The sequence below is a fragment of the Dromiciops gliroides genome, chromosome 3 (genome assembly GCF_019393635.1).
Source record: "Dromiciops gliroides isolate mDroGli1 chromosome 3, mDroGli1.pri, whole genome shotgun sequence".
Lineage (NCBI taxonomy): Eukaryota > Metazoa > Chordata > Mammalia > Microbiotheria > Microbiotheriidae > Dromiciops > Dromiciops gliroides.
Genome location: NC_057863.1, coordinates 412,663,658 through 412,670,400, shown reverse-complemented (window position 1 = coordinate 412,670,400; position 6,743 = coordinate 412,663,658). Strand labels below are relative to the sequence as shown.

General features: G+C 36.5%; 1 pseudogene; it reads right to left on the bottom strand.

The window, feature by feature from the left end:
• Positions 1-1,982: 1,982 nt before the first annotated feature.
• LOC122751214 lies at positions 1,983-2,658 on the bottom strand (annotated as a pseudogene).
• Positions 2,659-6,743: the final 4,085 nt, after the last annotated feature.

The window sequence follows — 6,743 nt, the reverse complement described above, 5'->3', positions numbered from 1 at the left end:
AGGTACTAACTATTTTTTTTTTTTGGTGAGGCAATTGGGGTTAAGTGACTTGCCCAGGGTAAAACAGCTAGTAAGTGTCAAGTGTCTGAGGCTGGATTTGAAGTCAGGTCCTCCTGAATCCAGGGCCAGTGCTCTATCCACTGCGCCACCTAGCTGCCCCAGGTACTAACTATTAACAAGGACATGGCAAGTTTAAAAATGTGTTTATCTAGTAGCATAAGATATGGAGTTAACGTAAATATAGATTAAACATAGTAAGATCTTTTGTACTTGTATTCTATTATATGAACTCAGATGTTTTAATATTAATCTATTAATTTACAGATTTCGTGTTGCAATGACAAACTTCCACTATTCACCTGCCCTGGTTATAGAAATTTGTAATGAATGGGAAAAGGGGGGACAGGGTTATGACCTTATTAAGACTGACCCCTCAAGGACATAGACTACTGACCTGACATAAGCCATAACAGGAGGTTTGGAGAAACTACATAAGCTCTGTTTGATTTCCAGGTAAAAGTCACAGTTAACCTCTGTGAACCTGGGCAAGTTGCCTAACCCTCATTGCCCTGAAAAAAAAAAAATCACAGTTAACCAATCTTATCACAAAGTTGGATGTTAATCTGTGGGTATTGTAGCCAGGCTCAGAATTAACCAGATAGGAAAATCTTCTGTACAGAAAGGAAGTAGCATAATGGGAAACTAAGTCATGATCCTACATTTGCCTAGTTGCCCCCTTAATTTTCCCTGTCAGAGACATTTCACTTGTAATGCTACTCAGACCACACCCCTTTTGTGCAGCACATGACATTTCTCATGAATGCTGGATTACTGACTTTATGACAATCCAGACAACCATACCTGAAATCAAAATTTATAATGACAGAGTAGTCCCAGGAGATATTACCTCAAATAGCAAAATTTCACTACTAACAACTTAGGGCTAGGTTTCTGTTATTTGTCTCATGTCGCAATATCAGTTATCAGTAAGCACATCTTATTTATTCTTCATTTACAAATTAAGAATTACTCCCATTCTGGAGTTTCACACATACAATTAATACATAATAGTTGAATCAAACCCACAGAAAATGTTGATTCCAATAAGTCTCCTATCTGTACTGCCTATTAACTCCTAAGGGAAAAAACAAAACAAAACAAAACAAAACAAAAAAAAAAAACTTTGAATTTCTCTTGCTATTAAGTCGGCTCAAAGATGTAACTTCATCATGTACTATCTATTAACAAATACAATTTCACAATTTTCAAAAGTGATGGTCAAATAATCTCACATGAAAATCAGTCCTTTTACTATAACCTTCATTTTGGCTGAGTGGTCCTACTTTCTCAAACTTCATCACCTTAGAATTTTTATAAAACACCATCAGCAAGGCTGATGAGATATTATGACTTTGCCAAGTAGAAAGGCCCAATGAACCTTATAGATAAGTAACTTAAAAAGGTCTGTGTTAATTTTTTCTCCATATATAAAGTTATGTTTATTATCCACTTTAAAGCACAAATATCCCATTAAATATGTAATAATTTTCAAACATTTTACTATATTCTAACAGTCTAATTCATCATCTTACAGCCTGTTGATTAAAAGAGAAATTATTTTTCTCAGCATTTCTGATAAAGGTTTCCCAAGTTTCATAATACAAGAAAAAACTTAGAAACACAAAAATAATATAAGCAATGAAATGTATTTAATTAATCAATCAATTAATTAATTAATTAATTTATTTATTTATTTATTTATTTTTGACAGGACTGAAAATTGATTTTTAAGGATAAATTACAACTCGGACACAGGGTGGGTAATGGGACAAAAGCTGTATTGTCTGCGGGTTTGTGTTGTGCTGATGGTCTGCTCAGGGGCTGGGGCTCCGGGCCCAATGCTAGGAAGCTCTCAAACTTGGGGCGCTCTGGGAGGGCAGTAGGGCCTTTTTTATTGCAGGGGAAGCAGTAGGGTTACGCTTTTAAACATAGTGTTGTTGTTGCTGCTGCTGCTGCTGCTGCTTCTTGGTGGCTGCCTTGCTGGCCAGGTCCTTGGCCTTCTTAGTTGCTGCCAGAGCAGTTTCCTTTGCCTTCTCAGTTGATTCCTTAGCTGTTTCAACCAGTGTCTTAGAAGGAGCTTCACCTTGCAGTTTGGCCAAGATGTATTCAAAGCCTTTGATGGTCTTGGTCACATTACTTTTGAATCTGGCTAGGCCAAACTCCTGAACAGCTCTGGAGACCCCAAACAAACTGGAGGAGACCCGGGCCTCCCGTCTGATTTCAGTCCAGCCACTGTTTTCAGGGTTCATAAAGTAAACACACCTTTCCTCCCCCACCATCAGCCGGGAATGGTTGATGTTCCAGGTGAAAATGGTCATGCTCTGGTTTTGTGCGTTCACGATAGAGTCTTCGAGGATATACACTGAATGAATAGGCTACATTAGCAGGAAAGAAGCGCTCCGCCCAGCGGGGCATCCTGTTGTTCTTTGTGAGCGGCAGGCTGGACAGCAGCTTCTGGTCAGGAGTTACCTCCTGGTGCATGATGTTCTCTGTCAGCATATGCTTGCTGTAGGGGTTGGGGTAACGCTGCCAAAAGGCAGCAAACACTTGGTCCCAGGAGCTCCAGAGCACGCTTTACCCCAGGAAATACTTCACCATCATCCCAGCGGGGATTGGGGTCGGGGCAGCGTTAGGGGGCATACAGCATGGGGGTTAGGGGGAGGGAGAGAAGGATCGCTGGTTCGCGCTTTCAGTCACCGTCCCAAAGCAGCCCTCGCCGCTGCCTCCAATACCCCGGCTGCAGCCGCACCCGCTGCCACAGCTGCTATTAGGGGTGTCCGGCCGCTGGGCCAATGACATGTATTTAAAAGATGAAACAATATGCATTATCAATTCAATTAGGCATATTTCCAAATTATCTTACATATAAAATAATTCATTTTATCACTTTGACATTCTATACTGATTGCATTAATCATTATATTGTAATTACATTTACTTTTATATAGTACTTACCATGTGTCTGGCACTAATTATGTCATTTGATCCTTAAGACAACTATGTGTGAGAAAATAAAGGGGTTTTAGGGACTCAGAGCCCCCCCACACACACACACACAGGAACTCTATCTGGTTTTGCAGGGCCATGAGAATTTCAAAGGAAATGTAGATCGACCTTCCTACTTAACTAAAGGAATTTAACTAACTTAAGACCACCTTCAAGTCATGTCAATCAATGGACTTGAATGGTACCAGCCAATTATCTTGGATCAAGGTGGAGTGACCCACCTCTACCTGAGACAGGTTAAAAAGCCCTGGTGAGGGGGTCTCATGCTCTCTCTTGGCACACTCTTCCCTCTCCCACACTGCTCTCACTTTACCCTCTATCCTAGGTATGTAGGGCTTCTTAACTTTCTGAGCCATGAGGATGAAAGGTATGGATACAGAATAAAGTGAATAATAATACAAACAGAGTTGTCAAGTATATACATATATATCTGTGTCTCTGTGTGAATGTGTGTGTATGTGTATATATATATATATGTATGTGTGTATACATCTGTACATCTATATCCATCTCCATCTCTATAATCAACTGACAGTTTGTTTACTTTCTTTCTTTCCTTTTTTTTTTTTTTTGTGGGGCAATGAGGGTTAGGTGACTTGCCCAGGGTCACACAGCTAGTAAGTGTCAAGTGTCTGGGGTAAGATTTGAACTCAGGTCCTCCTGACTCCAGGGCCGGTGCTTTATCCACTGCACCACCTAGCTGCCCCCAATTTGTTTACTTTCAAACAGTCAATGGCCTAACTGGAAGTTGGGTTTTTTTGGTTTTTGGTTTTTGGTTTTCTTTAAATTGATTTCTGGTATCTCTTTTTTAAATGATCTTCTTATCACATAGACATAACTTGGAAAGACTCAGTGCATATCCTCAATTTGTCAACAAAGAAAACAACAACAGAAATTAATGGAAGTTTTTCTATCAGACGGAAATTTAAAAATCTTAATTTGGGGAAAAGATCCCCATTGCCAAATCAACCTTGTGGTTGTGAGTAAGGAAATAGAAATATAAAAAAGAGTACTTCATACTTATAAAGGACTTGAAAGTTTACATAGTACTTTCCTAAATCTCAGACCTCTAGTAGGTATATGATACTGTGTAATTTAAACTGTTTAGTATAATTACCTGCATTGTAGAATTGAGCTAATAATGGTACCAGTTTACAAAATTATTGTGAGATAATGAGATATTTGTAAAGTGATTAACAGAGTGCCTGACACAGAGTAAGTACTATATTTATTCTTATTTACTTCCCTTCCCCCTCAATCTCAAAATGTAATTTCCTTATTTTCCAAATCTGTGGTTTTTTTATCTATATGTGGAAATTATAGTTTCAGAAACACAAATACAATGGAAAAAATATCAGAATATGCTTATAGATCTAGATTTGGGAGACACTTTAAGTCACCTAGTCCAGACTCTTCACTTTACAGATGACAAATTCAGGCCTGTGGAGGTTAAGTACTTTGCTCAATGTCATGAAGCTCATAAGTGGCAGAGGAAGGATTTGAACCCAAATCCCCTGATTTAAAATCCAACACACTTTCCACATTGCCTCTTAGGACCTAGGCTGGAAATATGTTGTTGTTCTTGTTTTCCCTTACTAATTGTCTGACTATAAGCATCTCAATCCTCCTGGACCTCATTTCCCACATTAATAAAATAAGAAGTTTGGACTAAATTACTTTGTCAGTTCTACTTCCAGAACAAATGAGATAATATTTGAAAAGAGCTTACTTAGCACTTTAAAATGTAGAAATCTGCTAGGAAAATACTAGGCTCTTAAATTCTTCCTTCCTTCCTTTCTTCCATCTTTCCTTCTGTCTTCATTTAATTTTTTATTATTCTGTAATTCCACAAGACTCAGAGAGAGAATTTTTGTCCATTTAAACAAAGCAAGACCATCCAGAGATGAAATTTATAGTTTTATCCAAAGACTCAAAACCAAGGGTATATTTCTTTCCATTGTGATATACCACTTTTTTTTCAATGTCATTATTTTAATGATACTTTTATGAAAGTTAATTCACAGAAATAAATTATAATAGAGCTACATAAAAATGTCTGAAGTCAAATATGTATGTATACACACATAAATATGTACACTTAGCAAACTGAAAAAAAAAACCCAAACACATTTCTATTTGTATTCCATAATTTAATTTTGGTAAAATTAGCTTAGATTGATAAACAAACCAAATCAGCAAACAAAAATAGGAAAAACATGAGGAAAAATAAGTAAACAAAAATTCTGCTCCCTTACTTGCTGAAGGTAACTTTTATCCATATATGAAAATTATTGTTTCAGAAACACAGGTCAGGGAATATGTATATATTAAACATATTTTGTTCAAAAATAAAAGAAATCAAGGCATTATGTCATCTACAGGGAAAATAAAATATCATTTCTTTAAGCAATGGGAGTAAAAATATTACTACATCATCATTGAGTATTTTTTTTTCCTTTCAGGTTTGAAAGTAAACAAGTTTGATGTTTCAGAATTTAAGTGATTCTTTAGCATATATCATTCAAAAGATTTTCAGTGGAATCTTCAGGATCAAACATGTTTGCCACACAGAAATACCTAGGTTTAGGATTCTCAATTTGTTTTCCATTAAATCATGTATCATATAAGAAATTGCCTTTATGACCTTTAAAGGGAGGCACCCACTTGACCCTTGTAGCTCATTCCATATAGGGTGTAATTGCATTTCTAGCTCTTCTCTAAGGTCAGATATTACATTTATCCCATTAACTCTAGCTTTCAAGTGCAAACTTGCAGTGTCCCAACTTTACTAGAACTTCAAAAATCACCATTAAGAAACACATATATGGCTTGTCTTGCCTTTCTAACTTCTAGGTATTAAGTATGACTGATTTGGTGGAAACCAAGACAGCTAAAATATAGTAAATAAGGGAAATAAAATTTGGAAAAGGGATTACATTAGCATCAAAACACAAAGAAAAATAAGTCTCTTGTCTAGCTCTGATCATGGGTAAATCATTTAGTCTTGTCATGTGTAAAAATGGATAAAAATACTTGTACTACACACTTCATTGTGCTTCTCCAAGAATACTTTGAAAACTGTAAGGCCCTATGCAAGGTATTATTAACCATATAAATAAAACATTGGAAATGGACTTTATAGGATAAATACTAGCCTCTCTAAACAATTTATCATTTTATATAATATACATGCATAATATACATAATGACTTTGTTAGTAAAATAAATCTATTAATTGATGGAGGCAAAGCCAATATGGCAGAGTAAAGGCAATCACTTGCCTGAGCTCTACCCAAGACCCCTCCACATACATTCAAATAATGCCATAAGACAAATCCTTGAGTAACAGAACCCAAAAAAGGACAGGGTGAAATCTTTTTCCAGCCAAACACAATTCAGAGGGGGCAGCTAGGTGGTGCAGTGGATGAAGTACCTGCCCTGGATTCAGGAGGACTTGAGTTCAAATCTGCCCTCAGACACTTGACACTATCTGTGTGACCCTAATAAACAAAGAAAGGAAGATGAATCAAGAAATAAATAAATACATAAATAAGTGAGTAAGTAAATAAATCAAGGAGGGAAGGAAGGAGTAAATATATAAATTAATAAGTGAATGAATAAATATAAATGAATAAAAGTATGAATGAAAGAAGGAAGGAAGAAATGAATGAATAAAT